The following is an 11,146-nucleotide window of genomic DNA, read 5'->3' on the forward strand; positions in this document are numbered from 1 at the left end:
TCCACTTACCCTAGAATACTTAATTTGATGTTTTTCATCTCCCATATTCAGAGTGTTTGTCTGACAGCAGTGTATCTATTTAAATGATTATGAAGCCCCATAACACTGGTAGTATATGACATTATTTTGTGGGTTATATAAGCAAATTATATACAAATTATAATAATAATTGTATTGAACTTTATTTAAATAAATTAATTTGGGAGGTGCAAGTGCCATGGCATAAATGCAGTGATCAGAGAAGAGTTTGTGGAAGTTGCTTTTCTCCTACTACGTTTTTGACTCCTGGAATGAAACTCAGATCTTCAGACTTGGTGGTAAGTGCCTTTATGAGATAATTTAAAATATGAGGAAGGAAATAGGAAAGGAAGTAAAAGTAGCAGTAAAATTACATGGACTTGGAAATCCTATTTTTGTCCATACCCATATTATAGTTCAGCTTATAAAAATAAAATATTGAAGTTAGTAGTTTTTCTAAAACAAAATAATCATAAATTCTAAACAAATTTTATGGAAAAAATGGCTATTGACTGTATATCCACATTACTTGATTCCCACTAAGTCACATATTAATGCTCTTTCATGTTATGAGATTTTATCTTTTGTATGTTCAAAGTATTTGCTGAACTTCTCAAAAATGCAATTTACCATTGCAATAGTAAATCCATTTAAATGGCATGAATAATTTTAATTAAGTTCATTAAGTTCACAAAATGTGAATGAAACTATAAACCCAGAATCTTCATAAAGTATAATTTATTTAATATAATAGTTTACTAATTCTTTGGGAATGTCACATAGGCAGGCAATATATTTTGATCATATTTACTCCTACTCTTTCCACTAACTCCTCCCAGACCTACCTGCACTCATTACCCACTTGCCATCTTCATGTCCTTTTTTGTTTTGTTTTTTTATTCTTTATAACCTACGGAGAGCACTATATGCTGCCCAAATACTTATGGGTCTGAGACTACCAACTGGAACAAAGCTGAGCACCAGGTGCCATATTCTTAGGGGAAAATAAACAACTGACTATTCCTTCTCTATCAGCCGTCAAGTCTCAATAGGTCCTCAGTTGGAAGAGGAGTCCCCTGTCCATGCAAGAGTGTTGTGGGGTAATGCTCTTGTAAACAGGTTTAATAAGACACTGATTGGCCAGTAGCCAGGCAGGAAGTATAGGTGGGGCAAGCAGACTAGGAGAATGTTGGGATAAGGAAGGTCGGAGAGAGGAGTCACCAGCCAGACACACAGGAAGCAAGATGACAAGGTAGAAATGAGAAAAGGTACCAAGCCACGTAGCTAAACATAGATAAAAATTACACATTAATTTAAATGTAAGAGCTAGTCAGGAATAAGCCTGAGCTAATGTCTGAGCAATTATAAATAATATTAAGCCTCTGCATGATTATTTTATAAGCAGCTGCAGAACCATGGGGCCAGGCAGGACTGGAGAAAACTTATGGCTACAGACTGGCTTGATCTTGTGTCAGTTTTATGCAAACAACCAGGGACTGTCGGTTTATGAGTGCAGAGACCTGGCCATGTCATACCTAGCAGACACTGTTGTAATGCAGTACTCACAGCCTCTGTCAATTATAATCTTTCAATCCATTCTTCCACAGTTGTCCATAAGGTTTAGGGGAATGGGTGTGAAATAGATGTCCAATTTATAGATAAGCACTCCATAGTCACCTATTCTCCACACTTGAGCTAGCTGTGAGTTTATGCATTAACCAATGTCCAATGCACAAGAATCTTCTCTAATGATGTCTAAGAACATTAATTAATGAGTAACGGTATAAGAATTTAGAGGACAGTTCAATATTGTGTCCATTTAGCAACATAATAGTTGCAAGGACACCCTTGGGACTGATAATCATGGGTTCTTGGCAAGATTTACAGGACCAGATGTGTGTTTCTTCCTGTAGATTTGTCTTTAAATGCAGTAAGAAAGTAATGCATTAACTCTAAAACCTTCATGTCTTATTGCACCAATAGCCATAACTTGCCAGGTTGATCATTAATGTAGCTCATAGGATTGACTCCTGGATAAGACTGTTGTGACTTTTCTTCCCCAGCAGCCTGCAAAACACCATCTCATACTTTGAAAGTTAGCTATCAGGGAAGAAACTTCTCATTGATAATCAACTTGAATTCTTCATGTCCCATGACTGAACTATGTGATATGTTTCTAAGGGTCTTACTAACATGTTATGATGGGTGATGAAGAACAATGGTAATATCTTATACTGTATAAGGGGGTCTTTAAGACATCCCTATAAAAGAACATTAGGGGAGACATCTCAAACCTGGCACCAAGATTTTTTTCTTTTGATGACCTATGGTTACTAGGAGGAACATTATCTTCAATGTACAGTGTAAGTTAACTAAACTCATATATGTGTGCACATTTATCTGTATGTTTATATGTATGTGTGTTGGTGTGTATGTGCATGTGTGTGTATGTATGAGTGAGTAAGTGTGTGTGTGTGTGTGTGTGTGTGTGTGTGTGTGTGTGTATGTATGTGTATGAAGGTTACAGAAGCAAAATTTCTTGGCTGCCACTGAATGCATAATCATAAGACATGTTAAAAGAAGAGTTCAAAATTTCTGTTAATTTTTACCTTCCTGCAATGTCTTCACATAGTGGAAAGCTAAAGGAAGCAATTACTCCCATGAATCTTGTTATAAGGATACTAATCCTTGTATGAAGGTTTGTTGTTCTGAATGTTGCATCTCTCTTAAACCCTCATATTAGAACCTAAGCCGCAAGATATTCTTCTGAAAGGGTAGGACATAGAGACAGGGTGATGTCATGAGAGCTTTGTCCTCATAATTTCACAAAGAGTTGCCTTATTCTTTTTACCATGTAAAGATATAGAAAGAAGATTGGTATCTAGTAAGAGATTTGTCTTCACTAGAGATTTAACCTCACTATAAGAAAATAATATTTGGCTGTTTTAAAATATCTATGTCTATATTATTGTTTTAAATCAGCTTGAATAGAATAAAATGTAGCTGTATCAGTGTTTTCATAGAAAGCATTTACAGGGTACATGAAAATCACTGCAAACATATAAAAACAAAGTTTTATCAAAATAAAGCTGCTTATAGACATATTTCATAGAGAATAGTGGATTAGGGCTCAGTAAGCAAAAAATAGCAATACTAGCATTGCATTGGACAAGAAAATATAACCCCTAAATATGACTATGCCTTAATCTTCAGAAACTGTGAATATGTCTACTTGCAGAGTAAAGTAACTTTGAAGATATGATTAGTGTTATGTGCCTTTGGATAGGGACATTATCCTGGATTAGCCATGTGGGGCCAGTCTAATAATATGAATGCTGAGTTTAAGAGCAAAAGATCTTTTATAGCTGTGATCCAAAAAGAGGATGAGATAACAGAAGAAGGTTCAAAGAGAACATTCAGTGCTGCTAGCTATGAAGATGAAGTAAGTAGGCCAAAAGTCAAGGAATGTAGGAGGCCTATAAATGCTGGAAAATACAAGAAAGTGGGTTTCTTTCCCTAGCATACAGAAAAGAATTAAGCTTTATCCCAGGACCACATTGGATTTCAGATCCCTTGATAATGTGTGGTTTAAACTGATACATTTGTGAATATTTTTTTTCAGCAGCAGCAAAACAACAAAGTAAAATCAAGTGCAGGAGAATAAGAAAACTAGGATAAGACTGGCCAAAGTATGTGAGAATTGCCTTTTCCCAAAAATCTATCTACAAAATATGGCAAAATTTTGTTTCTTATAATTTGCTTGTGCTTTTAAATATACACGTAGAAAAAGAGATCTCACAATTGAACTCATGGAATGGAAAGAGCAGTGAGAGTGCACATAAAAAATTGCTTTAGAAAAATAGATTAGAAAATTCTAACAGGAAAACATACAACTGCAGCCAAAGACAAGCAACAACTCAAAGGGAGAGGAAGAAACTCTTTTGTAGCATTCAGAAATACTTGAAACATACTGGTTTTTGAAAACATTATGAGGCACTGAAAATGAAAGGAAAACAAAAGATTGGAAGAAACCATCACCAGTCAGGCTGACGTTGGGCTTAGTACACAAGATTTTATGTAAGGTGTCTTATGTTGAAAAGCTAAAGAAGCCATGGTCTAAGAGATAAAGGAAACATGGGTAATGATCTATGGAAAAATCAGAATGACTTCACAAATTGAGAACATCAATAATGTAATATATTAGAAATAAATTTAATCAGGATAGAAAAAGATTGAAATATATGATCTATATGAAAAGTTCAGGAGGACAAAAACATTGAAAGATTGTGTTCATTGACTGGAGAATATAATTAAAATGTCCATAATGTGCACAACACTATACAAGCTTAATGCAATCTCAACCAACATTGAAATGCTTTTCAGAAAAGTCAGAAAGAATCCACAAAATTGAGCCAACGCAATCTTGACCAAAAAGAATAAAGCTATCTAAATGTAAAACATAATGTTATATAAGCAGCATGGCACTTAAAAAATGACACAAAAAATCAATGGAATAGAACACAGAACAAATGACTACATCAAAATATCTGTGTTTAATTGAAATTAACATATATGGACACACAACAAAGACAAACTTTTCAGTAAATAGTGTTGACTGTATCTGTATGTAGAAGAATGAAGTAAGACCCTTATGCTATACCAGGTACAGAAGTAAATGGAGAATATATTAAAAATTAAATGTAAGATCTGAAATGATAAAATTATTAGAAGCAGCAGTCAGCCAAGGCTGTTCTTAGGGATACCAGATTCACTTCTGTGAGCAAATTCTGGAGCCAGCCTGTGACCTAAAGGTGCAGCACCCTGAAGCTGTACAGCCTCAGTGCCGTCTATAAAAATGAGCGCAAAGTGCTACTGCTTAAAGCTATGTATGACATGTCTTCCTCTAGCTTCTTCCAGGGGTCGAATGTTCAGGAATTCATGACTTTTACAAATTAGCTGATTGTGGAAATCTCAGAAAATGGCAGCAGACTTTTTGTTAAAGAGGAAAAGTATCTTCACCATTTCTCCATTGGAGTGATGGTCTTGCAAGTATGGCCACTGCTGACAGTGAATAGCCTTCCAGAGTTGCTTTTACCTTGCTGGAGAAGGTACTAGAGGAATTCTCCAACCACGTTGTTAGAATTGATGTACCAATAGAATCCCCTGCTACATACAATCCAATACATAACCCTGGATGGTCACCTTAGTAGTTATCAGAACCCCAGGGAAGCTAATACCACAAGTAAAGCACAGGCTTAGACAAAAAAATCATTCTTCATAACACATTGGAGTCCTTGTTAGAGTGAGGTGATTGGCTTTGTATCTAAAATTGGAAGTACTGGGAATACAGTCAAGAGCCTTCCTTAAAACTGCAGAGAAACAGAAGTCATGTTGTGGAATCATGTGGCACAGTCCACAGAGACAGGTGCTAGATTGTCATGTCACATCAGAACTGCAGCACCCGCAGAGGAAGGAATTCCATAGAAGGAAATATGGAGTCAGGCTGACTGGAGGTTTTTATTTTGAAGTTCTAAAAAGGAATTGATGGATGGCTTAAGGGTGGGAGCATTTAAGTTCCTATGTTGGGTTGTGAATTGGGGGAGGAATCTGAGGTACTTAGAGAAGTAATGTTGTAAAAATGAAACCATAAACTCCAAGTGGCTCCTACAGGGGCAGAAGAGCATTTTTCAGCTCATATTGGAAGACTTCTGTGGGAGGGAAATCATGTTTCTGAGCCTTGGTATGACTTAGGGCTTCATTTGTGCATTAACAGCATTAACTCTCCAATATATGGGTTAGGAGGACAGGTCTCAAGCGATAAGGCTAGGGTACGCAGAGCTTGAACACTCCAGAATTCCACTCCCTTGCACTTAAGGGCTTTTATGGAGCTCACTATGGTGGCTAGTCAAGCCCATTAAAGACAGTGGTCACTGGGTCTCACAGATGTCAAACCAGTTTAGCTTTCCTGTCTGCTAGGATTGACATCTGTCAAAAAGACAGGACCCATCCTAAGTACCCTCATCCAGTACCACAAAGATGACTTGTAGGAGTTGTTATAGACTATAATTTTAACTGAGAAAGATGTGTGTTACATTTGTTTATGCTCTGGAATATTACTTTAACTGTGTAAAGGTATATTACATTTGTTTATGCTGCATTTGTATAATGATGTAAGGATGTGTATTTAATTATATGAAGATGTGTTGCATTTGATTCTCCTTGCCTGCCTAAGGCACCTGATTGGTCCAATAAAGAGCTAAACAGCCAGTAGCTGGGCAGAGAAAGGATAGGTAGGGCTGTGAGGGAGAGAGAATGCATAGGATGAGAAATCTATGCTGAGGAGAGGAGAAGAGAAGGAGATGGGGATGCCATCTGGCCACCCAGCCATGCAGCCATCCAGCTAGCCAGCCACAAAGGAAGTAGGGAAGTAAGACATACAGAAAGAAGGAAAGAAAGTATAAACCCCAAGGCAAAACACAGATAAAGAGAAACAGGATAATTTAAATTAGAAAAGCTGGCTAGAAACAGGCCTAAGTTGAGGCCAGGCATTTGTAACGAAGAATAAGAAATCTCCGTGTCTTTATTTGGGAGCTGGTGGTCTGCCCCTCCCCGCCAATGAGAAAATGCCAGCTACATGGAGGTACTTAGAATGGGCTGAGATAGGCAAAACGTGTGGTTTGTGGTTTTACCAGCCAGCAGACTGTGTTTGGACTGGTGGTGTTCTGGTATTAGGGTGATCAGCTAGAAGCATCTGTCTTCAGGGGAAGAAGCAAACACAGATAGCCTCAAATGGCCAGTGTGGAAGCACACTCACTTTGACTTACAGTTGGACTTTGAACATGAAAATCAAAGAGATGGGTGCTGTCATTTCTTAACACTGGTTTTGTCTCTTTGTCTACAAGACTGACTTGGCAAATGCCTGGTTCTTGCAGGTTGGAACAAGTTATTTTTTTGGATACCAAGATAGGTGCTAGCATCTTCCAAATGCCTATCTGTGGTTTATCTAGTTATGACCTGCCAGAATCTTTCTTGTCAGATACAGCTTCAAGGTGAAGGATGCTGAGGGGTTGGTCTGACCTGCCACCCATTGGCAGGAGATTCCAGAACAGCCTCCATAGTGAACCCAGAATGTGCTGGGTCTTGCAATGCCTCTTCATGTCCTGCTGTAAGCAAAGTATATCTGTGAGATTATCTCTCCAGAAGCCACTGCTTCTGGAGTTTTGTGCCAAAGGTGTCTCACTCTGATGATCCCTTCCCTGAACCTGCTTTACTGCCCACAGAGTGTCCACATGGTGTGGGTGGGTTACCATAGCTTCCAAGGTCCCCACCTGGTTGATACACCTGCCAAATGGATACTAGTGACCAAAGAGCTCCAGTTTCCCAATGGAGTGGCCTGTCAATGTAATTTTTCTGCTGCCACACAACTCTCAAGCCCAGGGCTCCTGGACAGCACAGATTGATATGATTTATTGATGGCACCGAAGGTGGAATAAAGATCCTTGGGTGCTGATTGTTTCTCTTATTCCTCTGAAGGGTACAGGGGGAGAGTAGAGTGGGATGGAGTTAGAAGTTTATGAGAAAAGAGTGATGCTCCCCAGCACCTGACTGTCCTTCAGGGTCTCACTGATACCCAAAGGGGCAGTAGAGGAGTTGCTATGCATTTCTTTGTTTCCCTGTTGTAGTCTGATGCTAAATCACTTGGCAAGAGTGTATTTTAATGGTGCCTAATTTTTCTATGTTCTGTTTGAATGTTTCTGTCTAGATAAAATTGCCTTTTGAAATTTTTTAAAAAAAAGACTATTAGAAGGAAACACTGCGATACAAGTCCCTGGAACTGGTCAAGGCAATGACTGTTGTCTTGCTTTGTAAGATCCTGAAACAACAAGCAGTAAAAAAGAAAAACAGTACTACAACAAATTACAAAGCTTCTAAATAGCAGAAAAAAAACAATCCACAAAATAAAAAGACAATTTTAAAAATCTATATAAGACTGAAGAGATGGCTCACTGAGTGGTTAGAGCATTGACTACTTTTCCAGAGGACCCGGGTTCAATTCAGAGTACCCACATGACTGCTTGCAACAATTTGCACCTCCAGTCCTAGGGAATTCAACACCCTCTTCTGACATCCAAGCTAATTGCACACATGTGCATAGACACATGTTAAAAAAACACTTATGCACATCATACATAAAATAAAGGAATTTTTAAAAAATCAATATGAACTATACACAGGAATCATGGTTAAATTAATGAAATTTAATTCAGTAACTAATGTATAATCTTCATTTTCAACTTGATTAATCTGGAATCAACTAAAACCTAAGCAGCTGGACATTATAATGAGAGATTTTCTTAATTGAATCACTTGATGTGGGAAGAACAATCCTAAATCTGTGTCATACCTTCTAGTGGCAGTGACATAAGAGGATATGAAAGAAGAAATCTTTGCTTTTTGTCTGCCTGCTTATATTCTTTCTGGCAAGTTTATCTCTCCTGTTCCTGAGATATTCCTTCCCTGCTGTTAGAACCTGCTTCTTCAGGATTCCAACATAGACAGAGGACTAGCAGTTCTCTGGGATTGCTCTGGGATTCTAGTACCAGACTGAGGCTAATGAAACTTCCAGTTTTATGGACTGAACAACTATTGGATCCTTGCCCTTTCTATCAGAAGACATCCAGTATTGGACTGCTCATAACACAGCCTGTAAGTCACACAAATACATAATATATATATATATATATATATATATATATATATATATATGCAACTCTTATTGAATTATTGTTATACCCATATATCATAGATTAGTGCATACCTCAGATATCATAAGAGAAGCTCTTTCTTGCAATATATGGCAGAGAGATACACAGAGATACAAAACAGGTCATTGAGCACAAAATTAGAGACTACAGACTTTTCATTCTTAAATGGTATATATATATATATATATATACATAATATACACAATTTTTTTGTGTTGTGTTTTTTATACATCACACACACACACACATATATATATATATATATATATACACATACATACATATATAAAGTATACCCTCCACCTAGTCCTCAGGAATCATTGTGGAAGATAGGATAGAAAAAACGTAAGAGCCAAAAGTGGTCGGTGACTACAAGAAAACAGTGTTTTCTGGACACAACAGGATGAAGGCAACATGAATTCACAGTGAACACGTTGTGACAGCATGTACAAAATCTGAAACAGCTCAAGGCTGATAAAATCTGAGCATGTGGGGGAAGGTTGGAACAGAATCTCCCCCTCCCATATTGAAAAAATATTGGCATCTGCTTTCTACTGGGAAGGAGAGAGTCACCTTGATTTATGTGGGATACCTGGTAGGTCAACTATGCTCCCTGGTTGGCCATACAACCAAGAATATTGAGAAACTCAAATTGAAATCACTGGTTTAATAAAAGAAAAGAAAACACAACGTTACCTATAAGGAACATTATAGTAGGCATGGAATGAGATGGAATGAGTTGGGGGAGAGAGGTGAGTACTCTAAAAGTACAATGTACGAAATTCCCAAAGAATTAATATAATAAAATGTTATTTTTAAAAAATAATCTCTCTCTGTGTCTCTCTGTCTCTGTGTCTCTCTCTTTCTCTCTCTGTGTCTCTCTGTCTCTGTCTCTCTCTCTCTCTCTGTATGTATATATTTGTATATGTGGGTGGGGGGTGTGTGTGTACACGTGTGTTTAATAGAATTATGTGACATGGGATGATAATGCTTTCCAAGGATTCTAAGAAGTATCTACCAAAAATCCAAGAGTAAGGAAAGGGAAAACTCCATTCCCATTTTTGATCAGGGTGGAGGGGTATCCAAGAAATTCCCAAAACAATTTAAGCTATTGGCATTGCCTTTAGCTCCCTCCTAAGTAAAAGATGCTACAAAATTTACACACAGGATTTAGTGGAATCAAGCTGGAAGTAACCTAGAAGCCTCTTTCCTAAGGACGATCTCAACATAATTTCAGAAGGTATGATGCAAGCTTCCGAGAAGAATAAATCAGAAGTCCTACCCAGCTGTAAAGCCTATGAACCAAAAAATGGCTAGGGATGCAACCCTTTCCCAGTGATAAAATAGTGGCATTATTATCTTGGGGGAAACAGAACTTAACTGAACTCAAGGCCTACTCAACAAATGAGAATTTATTACTAGCACTGTAAATGTAGTCAACTACTCATGGCTAGAGAAAATTATAGACCTAGAAACAAACTCACTATTGTCATTTTCCTAAAAAAAAAAAAAAAAACTGATTCTAATTGTATTCTAAATACGCATCTGTATTTCCATAGACAGCTATAGTTCTCAACCTTCATCCAAGAAGCTTTGTTCTGCCAGAGATAAAAACAAATGGAGATGGGCATGATGGCTCAAGCCAGAGGCCATGTTGGTCTCTGTGGTCCTGCTGTAGCCAGGGCCTGTGTGGATGTTTATGGCCTGTGCTACAGCTAAAGGACAAGTAGATGTCTGTGGTCTGAACTGCCACTTAAAGTCACATTGATGTTCATTGGCTATTGCCACTGAGGGCCCTGTTGATGTCAGTATGCCATGTTACCACCAAAGGCCATGGGGATGTCTGTGGTCTGTGATGCCACATGAAACTATCCAGAAACCATGGAGAAATCTGTGATCCCTGCTGTTAATGACTATAAAGGGTAAGCAAGCTTCTTTTGCACTGGTATCAATGACTGCAAACTCACATTTGACAATGAGAGACAAAGAAGGCTCTGTGACAAGCTCTCTCCCCCACTACTGCCCCCCTAAAGAAACAATATATATAGGAAGACATTGAAGAGAACTCTTTTTTTTGATTTTTTGAGACAGGGTTTCTCTGTGTAGTTTTGCACCTTTCCTGGAACTCACTTGGTAGCCCAGACTGGCCTCGAACTCACAGAGATCTGCCTGGCTCTGCCTCCTGAGTGCTGGGATTAAAGGCGTGCACCACCGGCTGAAGAGAACTCTTAAAAATTGTTGTAGGACTGCTCAGGTGTAGCTCTTCATAGATGATAGCCCCTGGCGGAGTTCAGGGTGGGAAAGGGTTCAGCTTTCCTTAAGGGGCTGGCCACCATGCTCAGGTGAGCATATGGACAACACCA

The 11,146-nt window shown here is 38.2% G+C and overlaps 1 pseudogene; it reads left to right on the forward strand.

The window, feature by feature from the left end:
* The first annotated feature begins 4,827 nt into the window (after window positions 1-4,827).
* On the forward strand, window positions 4,828-5,724 carry LOC114686080 (annotated as a pseudogene).
* Window positions 5,725-11,146: the final 5,422 nt, after the last annotated feature.

This window comes from Peromyscus leucopus, chromosome X, assembly GCF_004664715.2.
Source record: "Peromyscus leucopus breed LL Stock chromosome X, UCI_PerLeu_2.1, whole genome shotgun sequence".
NCBI lineage: Eukaryota > Metazoa > Chordata > Mammalia > Rodentia > Cricetidae > Peromyscus > Peromyscus leucopus.